We start from the raw sequence: 7,528 nt of genomic DNA on the forward strand, positions 1-7,528 counted from the left end.
CCTTTTCGGCGGGCGAAGGTTCGCCGTCTGCGCGAGGGGCGGTACGAAGGCCGAGGAGTACCCATGGAAGTCGTGATTTCCAGTCCCCGTCGGTGCAGCTCGCACATCAGGGACGCCTTGAGGGCGCGGTGAGTTCTTTCGACCATGCCGTTTGCCGCGGGGTTGTATGCCGTGGTGCTGTGGAGCGTCGTCCCCATCAGGTTCGCCAAAGCGAGCCATATTTCTGTCGTGATGTCGTCAGGGACGCCAAACCTGCTCACCCAGCTTGACAGGAGGGCTTCGGCGCATGCTTGAGTCGTAGCTTCGGTCATCGGCGATGCCTCCAACCACCTCGTGGAGCGATCGATGATCGTAAGCAGGTAGCGAGCAGATCCAGAAGGGGGCAATGGTCCCACGACGTCGATGTGTATGTGACCGAAACGTCATTTTGGCTGGGGAAAATCGCCTACCCCCGATTCGGTGTGACGGCTAACTTTGCTTGACTGGCAGTTAATGCATGACTTCGGCCATTCCCGGGCGTCCTTTTTTATCCCTGGCCAGACGAACTTTTCAGACAAAAGGCGAGTGGTAGTGCATCCTGAGGGGTGTAAAAGTCCATGGATGATATCGAATATTTTCCTTCTGCAGGAGGCTGGTATCCAGGGACGTGGGCGGCCAGTGCTGGTGTCGCAAAGAATAGTTACTCCTGCTGGTCCGAGGGGAATTGCATTTATCTTGAGCGCGGATGGCACCTGTGCATCTCGGTCGGTGCGTTATTCGGTTGCGAGATTGGCGTAGTCGATTCCCAGGTGGATTGCGTCAATTCCAATCCTTGAAAGGGCGTCCGCGACTGGGTTTTTCTTTCCTGGGACGTAACGTATGGTGCACCCGAATTCGGCGATTGATGCAAGATGACGTTGTTGTCGGGAGGACCATGCCTCTGTCGATTTCGTGAAAGCGTGTACGAAGGGTTGATGGTCCGTCGCGATTGTGAAGGGAGTGCCCTCCAAGATGTGCCTGAAGTGGCGGACGGCGAGGTAGACGGCGAGGAGTTCCCTATCGAAGGTGCTGTATCTTGTTTCGGCAAGTTTCAATTTCTTGCTGAAGAATGCCAGCGGTCGAGGAGAACCATCGACGAGTTGCTCCAGCACAGCCCCAAAGGCGACGTTGCTGGCGTCGGTCGTTAGTCGCAGGGGCGCGTTGTCGTCGAAATGAGCCAGGGTGATGGCATTCGCCAGGGCATCCTTCGTCCGGGCGAATGCCTGTTGCTGGGGCAAACCCCACTCGAGTTTTTTTGCTTTTCCTTTCAGGATGTTGTCGAGGGGTGACTGGGTTTGTGCGATGTTGGGGATAAAGCGCCTGTAGTAATTGACCATCCCCAGGAACTCCTGAAGTTGGCGGATGGTCATAGGTATCGGGAACTTTCTGATGGCGTCGACCTTGGTTGTCATGGGTTTTACCCCGCATGAGGATACGCGGTGACCAAGGAAATCCACTCCTTCTGCACTGAACGTGCATTTGTCGAAACGTACGACCAGGCCGTTCTCCTGTAGGCGTTTCAGGACGGTGCAAACGTGCCTCCGGTGTTCCTGCTTGGTTTTCGAGAATATCAGGATGTCGTCGACGTAGCAGACGCAGAAAGGTAGGTCACCCAGAATCCTATCCATTAGTCGTTGGAAGGTCGCCCCGGCGTTGGGTAGACCGAAGGTTGAGTATGCGAAGGTTTAGGATCCAAACGGCATTACAATGGCAGTTTTCGGGATGTCTTCCGGAAATACGGGGACCTGGAAATAAGACTTGAGGAGGTCCATCTTGGTAAAATACTTCGCGCCGTGCAACGCGTTCGTTAGGTCCTGCATGTTGGGCAGCGGGTAGTGATCGGGCGTTGTGATGAGGTTGAGGCGCCTGTAGTCGCCGCAAGGTCTGCAGGACCCGTCCGGCTTTTTTACCATGTGTAGGGGTGATGCCCAGGGGCTCGATGCTTTCTTACAGATACCCTGCGTTCCATGTCCTCGAAGGCGCGTTTGGCATCCTTCAGTTTCTGGGGCGGGAGGCGGCGGAATTTGGCGTGAGTGGGAGGTCCTGTCGTTGTGATGTGGTGGTAGATCCCATGCTTGGACGGGGAACCTGGCGAGTGTCGGAGCTCGGGCTTGAAAACCTCGGGAAATTCTTGTTGGAGGTCGGCGTAGGGGTGCGTCGTTACGACGGATACGGACATTGTTGCAGGGCCGTGTTCTAGGGCGCGGGACTGGCAGGTTCCCGTGTCAAGAGACGTTTGTTAGCGACATCGACGAGGAGTCCGTGGTAGGCGAAGAAATCCGCACCGAGGAGGGGGCGATTGACGTCAGCGATAGCGAAAGGCCAAGAATACGAACGGCCCATGATAGATATCTTGAGGGTCTTGATCCCATAGCACCGTATGGGAGATCCGTTGGCGGCGATGAGTGAGGGAGCGTTTTTGTCGGGAGCGTGTCGGCGTCTGTCAATTGGGCCCTTACGTCCTGTGGTAGGCGTCGAAGAAAGATCTCGCGAGATAAGCTAATCTCACGTCGTCGGCCGTTGCTGTCTGTTTCGAGGAGCATAAGCAGGCCGGATAACTCGTCCCACGCCTCAACAGGAGAGGTGTCACCCATGGGCTTGCCGGCGAGGTCCAGGACTTTCTGTGCCCTTGCTGAGATGAAGAGGGAGTAGATACCCATGAGTTTCGTTTTCAGGTCGTCGTATGAAACTTGGCCGGCCTGGGCGTCGAGCCATGGGGAAATGTTGTCGAATACCTTTTCAGGTATGGAGGTGAGAACGATGTCAGCCTTGGCGCAGGAGTCGCTGTGTCTAGCGACGCGGAAGAGTACGTCTGCTCTCAGGAACCAGGAAGCGGTGTTGAGAAAAGGGTGGCAGTTTGACTTTGGGTGTGGAGGCGAGGCCGTTGGGTGCGATGGGCGTGTTGCTTCCTGCATTGTGGCCAGACGACGAGTCGGTGAAGAGGTGGGAAGTTGATATATCGGTGTCCTTACAATATATATATATATATATATATATATATATATATATATATATATGTATATATATATATATATATATATATATATATATATATATATATATATATATATATATATATATATATATATATATATATATGGACGAGATTTTAATACCTAGTCTATACTGTAAAGGTCATAAGAACAAATTTCTCTAACATATATTCTTTTCCATGACTGATTATTTGAAGGAATAAATCATGACAATCTATAGGAAAGAGGCACATTTAGCTTTTGTAAGGTAGAAGGTAAATGACTACATGGGAAACATAGATGTCATACATTAATTTACTAGCTCCGAAGGCTCAACAGCAAATACCTCGACATACCTGCTATATGTACAGTACCACTAGCCTCTATGTAGTTGTCAGTCTTGTCCTTTCCCTGTAGCATTTATAGGTTCAGAATCCACTCAGGAATGTTAGAGGCAAGGTCAGGGACATTGTCCTTTCAGGCGAGACAATGATCTTAAGACTGACCATATATGCATATGATCAGCACCCAAGCCACCTTTCCACCCAAGGTAGGACCAAGGATGGCCAACCAATGGCTGCTGATAACTCAGCAGATAGACCTATAGGATTCCACTAACCCCCATCCTGAGCTCAAAAAGAGGGTGAGGTTGCAGCGACCAAGGGAACTAACGAGTTTTACCGAGATTCAAACCCCACTCTAGCGATCATTAGTCAGGGACGTTACGACATAGGCCACCACAACCCTTAAAATCCTATAATCTATCCAGGGAACACTTTCTTGGCTTAATAGCTCATTTATTTTCGGAAATTATTGATCATGCATCTTTACAATTATCTGATATCTCTTTTTTCATGAATACTAAATCACTCCAAAAATATTTGACTTACCTTTTCTCTCTTGGCAACATATTTTTTTTTCAAATTTATTTATTTTTGTAAATTTCTCAGACATTCAAAGTTTTTCTCTTTTAGTATTCAGGAGAACGAGTCCATCTAAAAGATGATGTCCTTCCTTTTAATTTACATTCAACAGTAAGATTCGACTTAAAAAGTAACAGAGTAGCAATCTCTCCTGAAATAACACCAGATTTTCTTCTTTTCTTACAAATGTTTTATGGAAAACTTACTGATCCCGCTTTTGTGAATATTCTGGAACGCATCTCTTTTCAGTTACCAAATGATATACTTTAATCTGTCCATACAAAACTTTATCTATCATCTTTGTAGAAATGTATCGCATTTAGTGGTTTCTATTTACTAAAATGGTTTTACCTCTTATGATAATAAATTCAAACTTTCTTTATTCGAAAAAGTCATTATCATTCGAAAATATCATCTTATACATGGCCCACTCCTCTGATAATCGCATTTTCTATATCACTAGAAGTAATATTATGTCCTTATTTTGCTTTGACTTTTACACCAAAGTAATCATTCGTAAGTCTTAGCATAATCATCCAAGAATCAATTTAATTATTACAATTACAGTATATTCCTTAATTTCCCATGAAACTATGTTTTTCCTGTTACTTTTTTTTTTAAAGAATAATGATTTCAGATATAATCTCCTAACCTTCAGAATGATGCAAGTTTTCATTGTCGTTCTTCATCTTTCAATCTAACGTTTTGGCTTAATAAAGGTTTTGGGTTCTTCGAAACAACTTTTTTGTAAAAAGTTTTATTTTATTTATTCAATTACAAAGCGTCTTTTTCCCCTTGACAATTCAAGCTTACGAACGTACAATATAGTCAACTAAATCACAAAAGAACGCAAATTCTCTCGCTCGAAAGACAACAGCAATATTGCACTATTCAGCTCCCAGAGCAGTAGCTTTCATAAAAATACTTATTCGCTATTTTCCAGGAGAAAGTTTTAAATTCATAAATCTATTATTTAGTTTTTCATTTCATTGGGGGAAAAATACTCTCTCTCTCTCTCTCTCTCTCTCTCTCTCTCTCTCTCTCTCTCTCTCTCTCTCTCTCTCTCTCTCTCTCTCTCTCTATATGTTATCTAATAATTACATTGTATCAGTTTTAAAAATTCTGAACGAATATCGATATTAGAGTTCATCGTCATACCTTGAATTCGTTAAAACAGAGGAAATTCAGATACAGAAAGAAACAATGCAATCAAAGGTCTGTTATTAGATTGGAAAAATAGTAATTCTATAAAGCGAATCTTAGGCAGAATGACCATTAAGATCTGGGAACTCTCCAAGAAATCTTTTTACACATATCTGATTGGGAAAATCTACAAACGGTGAAATAAGAGCCACCAAGGGTGAAACGAGGTACGAAGAAAACCTAGCTTAGATCTAGAGATTTTTCGATAAATAATCAAAGGATCCATCCCAAACGCGTTAGCTTTGTATTCAGCGAGAGATTTTTTTCTTTTTTTTTAGTTTCAGCATGAATCCCAAGCTATGTATAATGCAGGGTCATGAAAGGAAGTTCCCTCTGAAATATCATGGCCAATACTAATATCCAAAAAACGCATGACAAATGTGTGGTGGTCTGCCATGGATAAACCCCGTTTGAAATCTGTGTATGTATCCTCGTTGGATGCCCAAATTAATCTTAGACAGGATCGTTAAATGTTACCCTACTTATACCGCTGATAGGGGGATCAAATACCTGTAAAGAATCTTTCATTTCCAGAAACAAGCACCCATATTGGTACAAGTATGCGTTGGGAGTTGCTTCTTGGTGAAACCCTTTAGTCAGCAAAAAATTCAAAATAAACGCCATGGAATATACAGAAACATTGTATTTCACAATAAAACCGCAAAGACTTTCCCTATTGGATTGGCCTGGGTGTCAAATCACGCTTTTTTCACTGTGTTGGATCCGAATTTGGAACTAAGTACCCTCTCACTACCTTCCTTGTACAATGACATTAGTCCCGAAATCATGAATAGGGTAAGTAGTGCCTATATCATAGGCACCATCAATCAGATATAAAGTTTTATATAAATATGGCCAATAGGCCCATACTTATTTGCCACATATAGTCTTGATTCCTAGATGAGTCAGACCAAAGCAGTCGCATTTACATTGACTGCAGCATTCCGACTTGTATTCCCACTTGATCATATGCAGACAACTCTCTGCAATGGTTGCTAGATGGGGCCTCAGCAGACAGTGTATGATGGAATTGAAAGAGGCTTGATTAAGGTGATTTCCTGGAAAATAATTCGATTTAGCGACAACACAGGAATTTACGGGACTCCAAGGGACCAGAAAAAGGTTGGTGGTTGAATGTTTACATTCAACGTTTTTTGTTAATAATGCTGACAATTGTATAAAAAGGTACAATATAATAGTGGTAATGTGAATAGTGTTTAAATTAGTGTGCTACATTCAACAGCTCTTGTCTCTTAATTTTGTTGGAGGCACTGAGTAGAGAGAACGTAGAGATGGCATTATTGCACGTGCATTACAGGTGTCTAGGAGTATCACACCACTTTTGGGAGGAGAGGGTTTCTTCTTGTTGAAGAAGGCTGGCCAGACATTGGTGAAGGAGTCTGAAATTTCTTGAACAGTCTTCAGTTTCAGTTCTCCAAGCTTATCTCTCCAAGCTCAACACCTTTTTCTTAGTTTGATTGCTAGAAAACAAAGAAACTGGTTTCATATAAAAAAATGGGTTGCAGTCGTTGCAATGGGATTGTGGGGTATGTTTTCCATGGCTGATGTAGTGAAAAACCCTAATCCCAAAACTGATGGACAAACCACCCCATCCTGCACGTACTTATGTGTTTGGAGTGTCTGTCAGTTGCTGCTCTTCTTTGTACATTGCATAGCAGTTGTAGTAAAGTAGCTAAGCAATTGCTAGATGCTCCAAATCTCAGCTGATATTTTATATCTGCTCAGTGTTCAAGCATGGCTACAAACTGAAGACAAGTGGGTGATGTGGCCTACTTAAAGTAACCCTTAAAAGGTTCAGTAAATACAGGTACTTCTGACCAGACAAAGTCAATATCTTTCTGGAAAGTCAGAAGAGGATTGCTTACCTGCTTGCGAGCTACCTGACTGCTATGACATTTCAGACAGCAGTTTTTCCTCGAAGATTTGAGGAGTTTATTACAGGCGTATCAACCCCTAGCTGTTCCAGGTACTGGGCATATAGGAGAACTATATCTGCAAGTTCGATGACTGTAGGACCCTGTCCAGGTTTTGTGGTATCCACTATATATATAACTAGCACTGATGATGCAAATGTGTAGGTATCCTCTTTGGGTGCATGTTCCGATTCCAGTCCAATGGTAGCTTTTAGGAACGTCCCTCCCTATCGTATAGGTCTGTCGATAATGGAAAATGGTATTTGACCTCTTGTGCAATAGGATATCCACCTCTGATGTATTACAAGAGGTTCTCCATCATTCAGAATTTGTGCACATTCATGAAGTTTATCATATTTGAGAGGATGGGCCTTCTTTGTCACATATGAAACACATTTTTCCATCAAGAATGGTTCTACGTAACTTGGTCTTGCATTCTGCTGGTTGAGTACAGTCTGCTCTTTTTTTACTAGCTCCC

Source organism: Palaemon carinicauda, chromosome 4 (assembly GCF_036898095.1).
Source record: "Palaemon carinicauda isolate YSFRI2023 chromosome 4, ASM3689809v2, whole genome shotgun sequence".
Lineage (NCBI taxonomy): Eukaryota > Metazoa > Arthropoda > Malacostraca > Decapoda > Palaemonidae > Palaemon > Palaemon carinicauda.